At 30.9% G+C, this 14,955-nt stretch overlaps 1 protein-coding gene across 7 annotated transcripts in view; it reads left to right on the top strand.

Annotated features, from left to right (window-relative positions):
- The window catches only part of LRFN5 (leucine rich repeat and fibronectin type III domain containing 5), a 380,753-nt gene that overhangs the window by 162,686 nt on the left and 203,112 nt on the right, over positions 1–14,955 (top strand). For all 7 annotated transcript variants that reach the window (XM_074235998.1, XM_074235994.1, XM_074235993.1 and 4 more), the window contains one exon: positions 6,978–7,065. The gene's annotated coding sequence lies outside the window, so the exon portion shown is untranslated. The remainder of the gene's footprint in view (positions 1–6,977; positions 7,066–14,955) is intronic.

The following is a 14,955-nucleotide window of genomic DNA, read 5'->3' as shown; positions in this document are numbered from 1 at the left end:
TTTCTTTACTCCCTTCATCGAGAAGGTAAGAGATAGGATTCCCAATATTGATATGAAGTAATGAAAAACAGATTTCCCTCATAACCATGTTCCTACAAAAATCAATAAAAATAAACAAACAATATTAAATTGATACTCTAGGTCCATTTTCTTGCTGGAGATGATTATAGAATTTTAAAAAATAAGTCTTTATGAATTGTGTTGCTATTGTGCTGATCAAAATTACAAAGGTGTTTATGAAAATTATTCTCTTGATTCTGCTCACTTCATTTTGCAGCAGTTCACATAAACTTTCCAAGGTTTTCTGAAGACATGTCTTTCATCATTTCATGTAGCATAGCAGTATTCCATCCCATTCATATACCATAACTTATTCCATTATTGCCAAACTAATAGTCATGGTTCCAACTCTTTGTCATCCCCAAAGGATCTGCTATATATATTTTAGCAAAATGGGTCCTTTTTCTTTTTTTTAAAATCATCTTAAGTAGAGATGTATAAATGTTATTTCTTACCAAAGGGTATGCCCAGTTTTATAGCTCTTTGGATATAACTTCAAATAATTCTCTAGAATGGTTGATCATTTCATAACTCCACCAGTAATGGAATCTACCTGTTTAGCCACATCCTGCACAATATTTTGTCATGTTATTTTTCCTCTCAATTTAGCTAATCTAAGTGGTATCTCTGAGTTGTTTTAATAAGGTATTTCTTTAAGTAGTTGTGATTAAGAATACTTTTGTCATATAACTATTGATTGAATTTCTTCCTCTGAAAACTATCTATATACTTTGACCATTGACTCTTATTTTAAAAATTTGACTCAGAGGGGTGGCTAGGTGGTGCAGTGGACATAGCACAGGCCCTGGAGTCAGGAGTACCTGAGTTCAAATCTGATCTCAGACACTTAATTACCTAGCTGTGTGGCCTCGGACAAACCACTTAACCCCATTTGCCTTGAAAAAAAAAATTTGGCTCAGTTCCCCTTATAACTGATAACTATGACATTTATCAGAGAAAATTGTTGTAAGACTCTTCCCCCCAGTTTCCTGAATATTTTCCTAACTTTTGATACATTGGTGAAAAGTTTTGAAGCTGTCCTCTATCTTTTTGCATTATTAAAATTATCCATTTTACCTCTCATGATCCTCTTTATCTCTTGTTTAGTAATAAAGTTTTCCCTTATCCATAGATCTATTACTTTCTTCCATAATTTACTGATATCTAAATCATGTACTCATTTTGAGGTTATCTTAGTGTATGGTGTGAGTTATTTGACTTTGCCTAGTTTCTGCCAGACCACTTTCCAGTTTTCCTAGTAGTTTTTGTCAGGTAGTGAATTCTTGTCCTAAAAATTGGGCTCTTTGGCTCAAAAAAATAGGTTACTGTGCTCATTTGCTTTTGTTTCATTGATTAACCATTCTTTTCTTATCCAGACTGAATTTTTTATGATTACCATTTTCTAATATTGTTTGAGATTTGCTAGATCTTCATTTGTCAATTTTCTTCATTGATTATCAATATTCTTGACTTGTTCTTCCAAATGAATCTTATTATTTTTTCTAGTTCTATAAAGTAATGCTTTGGGAAATTGATTCATATGATACTGAAAAAGTAAATTAATTTAGGTAGCATCATTTTTATTATATTGACTAAGCCTTAATTTCTCCAATTATTTAGAACTGTCTTTATATATGGGAAGAGTATTTTGTAATTGTTGTAATTGTGTTCATATAGTGTCTCTGTGTGTGTGTGTGTGTGTGTGTGTGTGTGTGTATTTGTGTGTTATTATTTAGATTCCCAAGTATTTTATGTTGTCTGTAGTTATTTTAAGTGGAATTTCTCTATCTCTACATTTTGGTTGCTTTTGTAAAATATGGAAATACTAAAAATTTGTGTGGGTTTATTTTACATCCTGCAACTTTCCTAAGTTTTCACCTACAAGAAGTGATAGTTTTATTTCCTCTTTATGTATTCTTCAATACCTTTTTCTTGTCTTATTGCTATGCAATATTGAATAAAAATGGTGATAATCAACATTTTGATGATCATGTTAAAGAAGTTTCTAGTTTATCCTCATTAGAGATAGTGCTTGCGCTTGGTTTTAGTTATATTTACTTTTCATTTGAAAGAAGTTACATTTATTCCTATGCTTTCTGTTTTAAATTGGAACATGTATTATACTCTTTCCAATACTTTTTCTATATCTATTGATATAATTGATAAAGTCAATTTTACTTGTTATTTTTCTATTATTGAACCACCCCTACATTCTTGTCATAGCCAACCATATCTTACTACAACCTTCATGCTGATATTTTATTTGAAATTTTTGCATCAATGTTCATTAGGAAATTGGTCTGTAGTTTTCTTTTCCTATTTTTTACTTTCCCTGGTTTAGGTATGAAAAAGATATTTGTGAACATTTATAGCAAATCTATTTTTTTTGGTGGCAAAGATTGAAGATTGAAGGGATACTCCTCAATTTGAGAGTGACTAAACAATTTGTGGTTATATGATTATGATGAAATAATCTTGTGCCCCAGGAATTGATGAAGGGGGTGGATTTAGGAAAAACCTGAGAAGACTTCTATGAGCTGATACAAAATCAACTGAGGAGAACTTGGAGAACTTTGTACACAGTTAACAGCAGTAGATTAAGGATTATCAACTGTGAAAGATTTAGCTATTCTGATCAATATAATGATCTACAACATTTCCAAAAGAGTATGATGAAAAATGCCACCTAACCACCCCCATGATGAACTCTTACTAACGATTGACTCATATTTTTTAACTTTAAAATTTTTTTTCTTCCCTTCCCTCCATCATATTATGGCTATTATAGAAATATATTTTGCATGACTTTTTATGTTTAATGAATAACATATTTCTTTCTATCTAAATGGGTGAAAGGGAAAGAATTTGTAACTGAAAATAAAAGTTAAAAAATTGTCATAGAAGAAATGTGATAGAATTCCTTCTTTGTCTAATTTTTTCAAAGATTCAAAATGTTCTTTAAACAATGCTAGAATTTACTGGTGAATCCATCACTTCCTAGGCTCCCTCCCACCTACTCCCTCTCTTCCCAGGAGCTCATTTTATGGCATGTTCAATTTCTTTTTCTAAGATGGGGTTATATAAGTATTTTATTTTCTATTCTGTAAATCTGGACAATTATATTTTAATAGGTATTGATAGACAAGTATTTTGATTGGTATGTATTTGGGCAAAATAGTTCTTAATAACTACTTTAATTTCTTTTTCATTTGTTGTGCATTTACCTTTTTATTTTTTGATACTGGTAATTTTGGTTTTCTTTATTTTAAAAACCAAATTAAATAATGATTTATTGATTTCATTTAAAAATATAACTAGATCAGGTTGATTTAATATTTAAATTTTTTAAAAGTTTCAGTTGTATTACTCTTGCCCTTGATTTTTAAAGTTTCTATTTTGGTGTTTTATTGAGGTTTTTTAGTATTAGTTTTTAGCTCTTTGTCTAATTTGTTGATCCACTCTTTCTCTTTTTTATTGATGTATTTAGAAATAAATTTTTTCTTAGTATTGCTTTGACTATACCCCACAAATTTTTGTATGTTGTCTCCTTGTTTCATTTTTAGAAGAAATTATTGTTTCTGTGATTTGTTCTTTGACTCACTTTTTCACTTTGGATTATTTGGTTTTCAGTTAATTTTTAATCTATGCTTTGATGACACTTTATTGAGTGTAATTTTATATAAATATGGTTTGAAAAGCATGAGTACAATATTTCTGCATTTTTTAGGTGCTTAAGCCTTAATATGCATAATCAATTTTTATGAAGGTGTCATATAGCTGAGAAATAGGTATACTCATTTCTATTCCAATTCAATATTCTTCAATATTCATAGCTAACCTTCCTAAAAATCTATTCAATTCTTTAACTCTTTTTTATTTTATAGTTCAATTTATCTAACTCTGAAAAGGGTAAACTGAAGTTTCCCACTAATATAGTTTTATTTACTTCCTGTAATTTATTTGATTTTTTTTTTCGAGGAGATGTATGCTGTGCAGTTTTGGTGCATATATTTTCACTATTAATGTGAAGTCATTGTATGATGCTTTTAAGCATGTAGTTTCCCTGCTTATCCCTTTTAATTAGGTCTATTTTTTGCTTTTGCTTTATTTGAGGTAATGAATGTTTTTCCTGCCTTTTTAAAAATTCAACTGAAACAAAATAGATTCTGGTTCAACCCCTTAAATATATTGTTGGATTCTAATTTCTAATTCATTCTACTATTCTCTTCTATTTCATTCCATTCACATTTCCATTTATGGTTGCTAAGTGTGTATTTTCTTTTATCTTATTCTCTTCTATCCCCTTCTCTTCCCTTGTTATATGCTTCCATTTTGTGATTTCATTCTTCAAAAAAAGTCCAGTGCATTGATTCACTTGTACAGGGTTGCTTTGTTTTTCATTATTTTTTTCATAGCTGTCTAATCTTGTTTATTAGATATGGAGATCATATTTTTTTACTGCTGTTACTATTTTCCATGTTGATTTATCTACTTATATTCAAGGTCTTTGAGTTTTCTTCATCCTGAGATTTTTAGTTATTTCTGTTTCCTGCCCTCCCCCCCACTTATTCCCCCCCTCCATTCCTCACTTTCTGACATATCTTGTCCTCAGAAATGTTTTTTTTTGAGCAGATGCATCTCAAAATATCTCAAACTTCTCTCTCATTGGACAATTCCCCATTTCTTATCCTAGGTCTTTGACAAAGTTTCTTTTAAGGGAATCAGAATTGGATGCTGAGCTCTTTTCCTCAACACAGTTTCTTGTTCCTCCACTCCATCCTGTGCCGTTCCCTCTTTTTCTCAGTTGTTTGGTCTAACAGTACAGAGCAGTGGTAAGAATAGGTAGGTGTGATAGTGTGGGGTTCAAACCCAGATACACGCATTGTCTCTTTCCATTTGTTCTATAATTGTCCTGTAGAACTTCACTGTCCCATAGAGTACTGTAGTTGGATATTGAGATCAGAAGAACTTTCTGCCATTTAGAGCTTGAATATTCATAGTGATGGAAAGAGGGGAAGTTTCATTCTGTGGCAAGTTTTGAGTCCTTACTGCCATTAGCATTATGGGTAAGTGGGTTTTGAGTAAACTCAATTGCTAAGATTTCATGTTATTTTTACATCTTTTTGAATTTCTGGTGTCCTAGACCATTGAGACAATGTAAATTGAGTTATCTTTGACTCATAATTTCTATTTTAGAGAGGTTTAAGAGTTCTTGAGAATCAGAGAAAATGTCTAGGTCTCCCTCTTGTTAGTCATTGGACCCACATGTATTTTCATCATGAAAGTCACACATTCATATCTATGTTTATATACATACATATAGATTATAACTATAAATGTACTTCTAAACATATATAACCATATATATATACTCAAACACATATATAAATTATAACTATATATACACATATGCACATACACATATATGTATAAAACCATATATATGTATGTATGTATGGAGTTATATTCATAAACTATTTTACAAGTCAAGAGAAAGCATTTAAGCACTTATCCTTTACTCCCAAAATTGAAGTTAAATTATTTCAAATTTACACGTCATATCAAAGTAAACTCAGATACGTAGTTTTTTCTTCCAAATTTAGTTTGAAAAGACAGTTTTATGCCTTATAAGAAATAGATAGTTTTTTAAAGAAAAACCCACTTTCACAAATTTTTCATACATTTAATAAAAAACAAATGAGAATTCCAATCTCAATTTTATTTTTCTTTAGTTCATTAAACTCACTCTCTTATGTCAAGTAAATCTCAAGTTAATAACAAATCACATCAATATAAAAAGTCCCTCACCAGAACTTTCTTAAGCAGACCTCTTTTAAAGACATGCAACAACCCTGGATAAGGGGTTTATGGTCACATCCCTGGGGAGGGGAGGGGAGGGATTGGTTTTGTACATCATTAGGCAGGAAAGCTGTACAGATCTTGGGAGAAAATACTTTGAAAGAAGATGAAAAAGCCAGAGACATGCAGAGACAGATGGAGGCAAAAACAAACATCGAATTCATCCTTGATGCAAAGCTAGCAGTAGCTTTCCAATCTAAAAGAAATATGTAGTTTCTTAGGTTAGATACTCAAATAGACTCAAGTTTACCTCAATAGTTAATGGGTTAGGGGCGGCTAGATGGCGCAGTGGATAAAGCACCGGCCCTGGAGTCAGGAATACCTGGGTTCAAATTCGGTCTTAGACACTTAATTACCTAGTTGTGTGGCCTTGGGCAAGCCACTTAACCCCATTTGCCTTGCAAAAACCTAAAAAAAATAGTTAATGGGTTATCTTTTATGGAATCTCACACTCATTCTGGCACACAGTCACACACACATGCAAAGACACACAGAAACACACACACACACACACACACACACACACACACACACACACACACACATGAAATCAAATAAGACTTGAGTTAGCCAGCCTTAGAATAAAAGTCAAATAACCGGAATTAACATTTTTACTGCTCTGGAACACAATAGGTTTGGAATCCATTTATAACAACTCTCTTCAGCTTTCAGATCTCCTTTACCTCAAATCTGATACCATGATGAGACTGAGGAATTCAGTTTTACAGTAGAACTGTTGTGTCAAACAACTTTATCATAGTAAAAGACTTTCCACGTGTGGAAAGCCTAGATAGGGAAAAATATCACTTTGTTACAAAGAGCTTTGTGCCTTTAAAAGATTAAGTGGGTTTTCTGAATGCTACTTAATATTTATGGGGTACTTTACTGTATACAGCAAATATAGTGATACTCTTTAATAACCAGTCAACATTATCTTTGAAAGTAGTTCATTGTTTCTTTTTTAAAAGAAGTCTTTATTGATATCTCATTTCTTACATGTATCTCTCCTCCTCCCACTCCCAGAGAGCCATCTCATATGACAAATATTTTTTTAACAGGAAAAAAAAGTCAGTACAACTGATCAATACGTGGGAAAAAGTCTGAAAACATGGGCAATGTGTAACATCTCTGGACCATCTTGAAGTGGTAGGTTGGAGGAATCTTCTCATATCTCTCAGTCCTGGTTTGATATTATAGTTTTTAAGAAAATTATTCCTGATATTTATTGATGTGTGGTTATCCTTTCCATTTATATTATAGTTACTGTGTTTTCTTAGATTTGCTTACTTCATTGAGTATATATATATATATATATATATATATATATATATATCCTTCCATGATATTCTGTATTCGTCAAAGACATAATTTCATACAGCATAGTAATATTCTATTACATTGATATATATATATATATATATATATATATATATATATATATATATATATATATTTAGTCATTGCCTGATTGATGGGCATTTACTTTGTTTCTAGTTTAGTTAACATAAAAAGTGCTGACGTGTATAAAATTTTGAAGTCTTTTTTTGTTGTTGTTGATAGCTTCCTTGGGATAATGGAATAATAAAACCCAGTAGCAGAGTCGCAGGTTCAAAGATTATGGAAAATATAGTCATTTTTATTTACAAATTCCAAATTACTTTTTCAGAAATGGTTATATCATTTCATAGTTTCACTAACAATGTATTAGTGTATTTTCCCATAATCTCTTTGACTAATTATAATTTTTTGTCATTTTTGCCTATTTGCAAGGTAAAACCTGAGTTGTTTTGATTTACATTTTAAAGATCATTATTGATTTAAAACATCTTTTCCATATCCTTGTATTTATTTGCAGTTTTTGTTTTATATACTATTTATTCATGTCTTTTTACCATTTTATTTTGGCACATTTATTAATCATATGAATTTATATATGTATATAAATATACACATTTAATAATGGCTACCAGAGGCAACTAGATGTCTCAGTGGATAGAGTGCTGATCTTGGAGTCAGAAAGACCTGAATTCAAAGCTAGCTTTAGACACTTTAGCTGTATGATTCTAGGCAAGTCATTTAACCTCTGAATTCCTTAATCCACTGGAGGAGGAAGGGGCAAAACACTCCATTGTCTTTGCCAAGAAAACCCCACGATGTCCATTGAATTATGAAGCATAAAATTGACTGATTTGTTGAACAACAAAAATCTTGGTTACCAAATAATTATCATAGAAATTTGATACAAAATGTTTTCCCCCTATGTATCCCATATGCATTATTATTTGTACAGAAGTTTTTCAGACTTACGTTATCAACATTTTTATCTTTTTGGAATTACTTTTTATCTCTTTTTGATTAAGAATTCATGCCCTAATTATGATGAAGAATAATGGATTCTGAATACAGAGCAAAACATACTTTTTTTTAGTTTCTTTATTTTTCTTGTTTTTTTTTTGGTCTGATTTTTCCATAACATGATTACTATGGAAATATGTTTTTTTTTTGTGTCTGCACATATATACCATATCTTAAATTGCTTCTCAATGGTGAGGGATGGGAGGAAGGGAGAAAGAAAATTTGAAACTCAAAATTAAAAAAATAGTTAAAATTATCTTTACATACAATTAGGGGGAAATAAAATATTAAATTAAAATGTCCTTTCTCATCTTTAAAAAATGAATATGTGTCCTATCTGTAGCTATGAGAGGAGTGTGGTCTGTTTCTCTCTTCTATTTTTTTGTAGTATGAAGTTTAATATTAGAGTTGCATATCTATTTGGAATGTACTGTGGACAGTTAGGTGGCTCAGTGGATGGAATGCTAGACCAGGATTCAAGAAGACCTGAGTTTAAATCCAGCCTCAGATATGACTAACTGTAAGCCTGGACTAGTCACTTAACTTTGTTTGCCTCAGGTTCTTTATTTTGTAAAATGAGTTGGAGAAGAAAAGGGCAAAATACTCTGGTGTCTTTGCTAAGAAAATCCCAAATGGGGTCACAAAGAGTAGATCAGTACTGAAATGACTGAATAATAAAAATTTCAGCCAATCTGCTTTCTGATTTTCACAGAAGTTTTTAAGAATTAGGAAATTTTTCCCTGTTAATTTACATTTTTCACTTTATCAAACACTGGGTAATTGAATTTTATTGTTTATGAATCTGCTTCATCTGGCATGTTCCAATTGGTTCCAAAACCAACACCATATGGTTTTGATGATTCTATAATATAGTTAGAGATCTGAAAGTTCTATTTGTTCTTCCTTCTGTCATTCATTTTGTCTGTTTGTTGTTTTGTCAAATGAATTTCATTATTTTATTAAGTTCTGTAAAGTATCCTCTGTAATTTGATTCACATAGCATTTAACGTATAAACTAACTTAAATAGAATTGTTATTTTTATTATTTTGGCAAGGCTTGGCCCATACTGAATATGCCTCCAACTGTTAATATTGTTCTTTAATTCTTTAAGGAACACTTTGTAATTGCATCTACTCAGATCTTTTGTGTATTTTTATAAGATTAATCCTCAGACATTTTGTGCATTTTTGTAGTTGTTTTGGAATGATATTTCCCTATTACTAGTTATTGTTCTTTGTTGTTATTGTCCAGAAATATTTTTGATTTTTGATAATTTATTTTGTAGCCTGCCACTTTGTGAAAACTATTCATTACAGTATAATTTTATCAAACTTTTAAAAAATAGCAATCACACTTTACCATTTATTCTTTATCCTACCAGAATTCTCTTAAGAAATAAATAATACCTAAATCAGGGAAGCATAAAACATGGAATGAAAAGTTTTCAAGTAAACTAAGAATTTTCAAGTAAACCATTATATCATTAACAGAGATTAATCTATATTCTATAGCTATCTTTATACCTTTCTTTTCCTTTTCTTGTCTTATTACTGTTGCTAGCATTTCCAGAATTATATCAAAAAATAGTCAGGAGAATGGGCATCCTTGCTTTACTTATCTATATATGTATATATTAAAAAAGAATATGATACTTTTGGTTTTAGGTAGCTACTTTTTATTAATTTCCTTTATGCTTCTACATTGTAAAGTTTTGTGTTTTTTTGACATAAAAGAGTCTTCTACTTTGTCAATAACTTTGTTTTTTTGCATGTTGAGATGATCAGATGGTTTTGGCTGTTTCCATTTTTAATGTAATTGTTGATTATTTTTCTAATTTTGAACCATCTTTATATCCCTGATATAAATCCCACTTATTAATAATAAATGATTTCTTGGATGATTTTCTGTAGCTTATTGACAGTGTTTTGTTGAAAACTTTTGAGCTTGTGTTCATTAATAATGTTGGTTTTCTTTCCATGTTTTATCTTTCTCTGGTTTAGGTGTCAGGATTATATGTATTTCATAAGAGGATTCTGGTATGATAAAGAATAAATGATGAAGTGTGATTGCTAACTGTTATTTAAAAGTTTGACAAAATTATACTGTGCATTCATCTATCTAGACCAAGAGTCTTTTTCTTTGCCATTTCCTTCTTTGAGACTAAATTAAAATCTTTATTTAGAATTTTAATTCTTCTGTTACTTTTAATTTATAACTTAATTTAATGTATAATTTATAATAAAATATATAAATATTTTTTATTATTTTGTTTTTCTTTAGTTTTTTTTGCAAGGCAATGGGGTTAAGTGGTTTGCCCAAGGCCACACAGCTAGGTAATTATTAAGTGTCTGAGGCCGGGTTTGAACCAGGACTGGTGTTGCATCCACTGCGCTACCTAGCCACCCCTAGTTTTTATATTTTTAAAGATATTTATTTCTTCTGTATCCTCAATTTTCTTAACATATAATATGTATATGTTCTGATTATATATAATATGTTCTGATTATTCTTTTTATTGTCCTGGTTTTGCTGTCAGTTCACTTTGCTCATTAGCTATATTAGTGATTTGATTTTTTTCTTTTTCATCAGATTAACTGAGGGTTTATCAATTTTATTAGTCTTTCAGAGAACCAGTTTTTACTTTTATTTGCATTTCTGTGCTTTTTATTGTTTCTGGTTCATTTATTTCATCTCCAATCCTTAATATCTCTTGTTTGTATTTATTTTATGTTTATTTTCTAATTTTAAAAATCATATTCTTCTTAAATTCTCTTCTTCTATTTTCTTAAAATTTAATTACACAGATATAATTTCCCCTAAAGGATTACTTTTACTGCATCCTAGAAATTCTGATATTTTAAAAAATAATTATTCTTTTCTTTTATAAAGTTATTAATTATTTAATGATTTGTTCCTGAATGCACTCATCATTTAATATTTCATTGTTAAGACTCCATTTGGACATGTATCTTTTTTGTGATCTTTGAACCAATTTCTATTTTCATTCCATTTTCCTTTCTAAACGATATGCTATTTCAGCTTATTTACATTGATTGTAATATCTGTGTTCCCCAATAATGCTTGCTCAGTTGTTGTAAAAATGCTCTGCATTGTTGAAAAATATGCATACATTATTTTATTATCACAATTAGAAGATTCCACAAGTATTTTAACTAATTTCTCCAGGAATTGCTTTAGTTATACATTTTCCTTTTAGTTTATCTTTCTGTAAAATTATTCAAAACTTTGCTGAAGTTGGTTATTTTTAATTAGTTTTTTAGTTTATTCCTTAGGATTCTCTAAGTATAACTTCATATCATCTTCAAAGAGTGATAGTTTTATTTCCTCATTACCTGTTTTTATTCCTTCTAATCATATTGTTATCTAACATTTCTATTAAGATGCTGAAAAATAATGGTGATAATGAAAATCCTAACTTCACTTCTCGTTTGGGTTTATCTATGCTTGGTCTTGATACTACTTATTATTGATCCCTATGCTTTCTAGTATTTTTAGTAGGAATGGTGCTGCCTTTTTTTCTACATCTATACTTGTTTTTGTTACTAATATGTTATTTATTCTGATAGTTTTCCCAATATTGAATCAGCTCTGCTTTACTGGTATAAATGCTACCTAGTCATAGGGTATGATCTTTGTGAGATATTGCTTTACTCTCTCTCCTTGCTAGTGTTTTCTTTAAAAATTTTCTATTCATTAAGAAAATTGTTATATAATTTTCTTTCTCTAGTTTTGATTTCCTTGTTTTAGGTAATAAAACCAGATTTGTGTTATAAAAGAATTCTGGTAGAACTTCTTTGCCTATTTCCCAAATAGTAAGGATTAACTGCTCCTTAAATGTTTGGTAGAATTCACTTATAGATTTTTCCTTAGGGAATTCATTGATGGCATGTTGAATTTCTTTTTTTCCAAGACAGGATTATTTAAGTATTGTGTTTTCTCTTCTTTTAACCTTAGCAATTTATGTTTTTGTTAATATTCATCGCTTTTACTTAATCTGTCAATTCTACTGGCATATAATTGGGCAAAATAGCTTCTAATAATTTTATCTCATTTTTATTGATGGTGCATTCATTCTTTGAATTTTTGATACTAGTAATTTGGTTTTCTTCTTTTTTTAAAACAAAAATAGCCAGTGTTAATCTATTTCATTTTTTTGTGAAACAATTCTTAATTTTATTTATTGGATCAACAGTTTTTTAACTCTAATTTTATTAATCGCTTCTTTGATTTTCAGGACGCTTTGGTGTTTAATTGGGGATTTATAATTTGTTCTTTTTCTAGGTTTTCTAGGTCCATGACCAGATCATTTTTCTATTTTACTGATGTAAACATTTAGAGAAATTAATTTTCCCCTAAATATTTCTTTGACTGCATTCCACAAAATTTGAAGTGTTGTCTTGTCATTCTTTTCAATGAAATTGATTATTTCTCTGATTTGTAATTTGACCTGCTTATTCTTTAGGATTAGTTTTTGTGGTTTCCAATAAATTAATAATCTATACTTCTATGTTCCTTATCAAATGCAATTTTATTTCATTATATACTGAAAAGGATGCATTTAATTTTCCCATTTTTCTACATTTGGTTATGCATTTTTTATGCTCTAATACATGGCCAATTTTTGTGAAGGTGCCATTTCTTCCTGAGAAAAATATTTATTCCTTTATAGTTCCATTCAGTTTTTTCCCCAGGGATTTAGCATGTTTAGCTTTTCTAAGATATTATTCAATCTCCTTAACTTCTTTCCTAAATATTTATGGTTAGTTTTATCTAACATTGTGAGAGGAAAGTTGAGGTAATTCACAATTGTAATTTTAATGTCTGTTTTCATCTAGTAATTTAATTAACTTTTCCCTTTAGAATTTGGTTTATATGTTTTTGGACCATTTGTATTTAGCAATTATTTCTACCTTGCATGATGCCTTTTAGCAAGATATAGCTTCCTTGCATATCTCTTTTAATTAGATCTATTTTTTGCTTTACCTGATATTGCTACCCCTGTCTTTTTTACATCAGCTGAAACATAATAGATTCTTTTTTATAAGGTTTTTTTTTTGGTAAGGCAAATGGGGTTAAGTGGCTTGCCCAAGGCCACACAGCTAGGTGATTAAGTGTCTGAGACCAGATTTGAACCCAGGTACTCCTGACTCCAGGGCCTGTGCTTTATCCACTATGCCACCTAGCCACCCCTGCATAATAGATTCTTTCCCCTAATTTTATCTTTGTGTGTGTCTCTGTTTCAAATGTATTTCTTGTAAACAGCATATTCTTGAATTCTGGTTTCTAATATATTCTTCTATCTTCCATTTTAAGGGTGAGTTGATCCCATTCACATTCACAGTTATGACTACTAACTGCATTTCTTTCCATCCTCTTTTTTCTGTTTATTCATCTCTTTCATTTTTATCCACCCTCTTCTGTTTCTGGGCAGTGTCTTCTTTTATTTCTCTCCCTTTTATGATTCACCCCCCCCCCCCCATTATTTTATCCTTTTTCCCTCCTATTTCCCTGGTGCTGAGAGAAATTTCTATTGCCAGTTGAATATAAATGTATATTTCTCTCCCTTTGAACCAATTTAGATATGATTGAGGTTGGCTGTTCTGCCTCATCCATTTCCCCCACTACTGTAAAAATGATTCCTTGAATACCTCTTTTTTTTTGACAAAATGTATTTTTATTTTGACATCTGAGTAAGTGGTGATTCCTCAGTACATGGCCTTTGGGATCTTTTTCAACTTATTCATCAGCTTGTTGCACTGTGCCTTTCTCAGAAACATAGATACCATGCAAAAACTTTCTGATATGCTCATTTTTGATAGTAGTGGTCTGTTGGATTAGGGCAACTGAGTTTGATACTGCTTCAATATCATTCCCTTCAAGAATCAACTCATCTTTTTGGGCTTGAGAAACCACACAAGCAAAGTACACTCTGGGTTGTTTTTTACCCAAGAAATTTCTGATTTCAACAAGTGAGCCATTCTCTCTCTCTTTTTTTTGCAAGGCAATGGGGTTAAGTGGCTTGCCCAAGGCCACACAGCTAGGTAATTATTAAGTGTATGAGGCCAGATTTTAACTCAGGTACTCCTGACTCCAGGGTCGGTGCTCTGTCCACTGTGCCACCTAGCTGCCCCATGAGCCATTCTCTTGAAAAATAACATTGATGGGGAAGTGAACATACACAGACTTCATCTTGTAATGAAAACCCAGAGTAACACCTTTGATCATGTTCTGCATGTGACTACAGATTGTCTGTGTGGTTGCAAGTTCTTTTCGATTTCCCCACCACTTTTCCACCAGGAGCCTTTTTTACTTCTTTCCAAGGAGACTGAGCTCTACATTGTTATGGTTGAAATCCCTGAGGAGGATTTCTCTGGGCCCCTTCACAATAACTGTCTGACCTTTCAGAAAAATGTCAACATTTTCTGGAATGTCCACAATTTTGTTGCTTAGACTGGTCTTCAGCCTTTTCATGAATGGGCCAAAGAAAGACTTGAATACCTCTTTCCTCCCTTTTCTTCTCCCTTCTCCTTTTTCCTTTTTCCAGGGCATTACTCTTTCTCATCTATCCTTTTTTTGGCATCATCTTAACAAAATTGACTCACTCCTGTACCCTCTTTTTATATAGTAGCTGCTTACTGGCCTGATAATTTTAAAGTTTT

Source organism: Macrotis lagotis, chromosome 4 (assembly GCF_037893015.1).
Source record: "Macrotis lagotis isolate mMagLag1 chromosome 4, bilby.v1.9.chrom.fasta, whole genome shotgun sequence".
NCBI lineage: Eukaryota > Metazoa > Chordata > Mammalia > Peramelemorphia > Peramelidae > Macrotis > Macrotis lagotis.
This window is presented reverse-complemented; position numbering and strand designations above follow the sequence as displayed.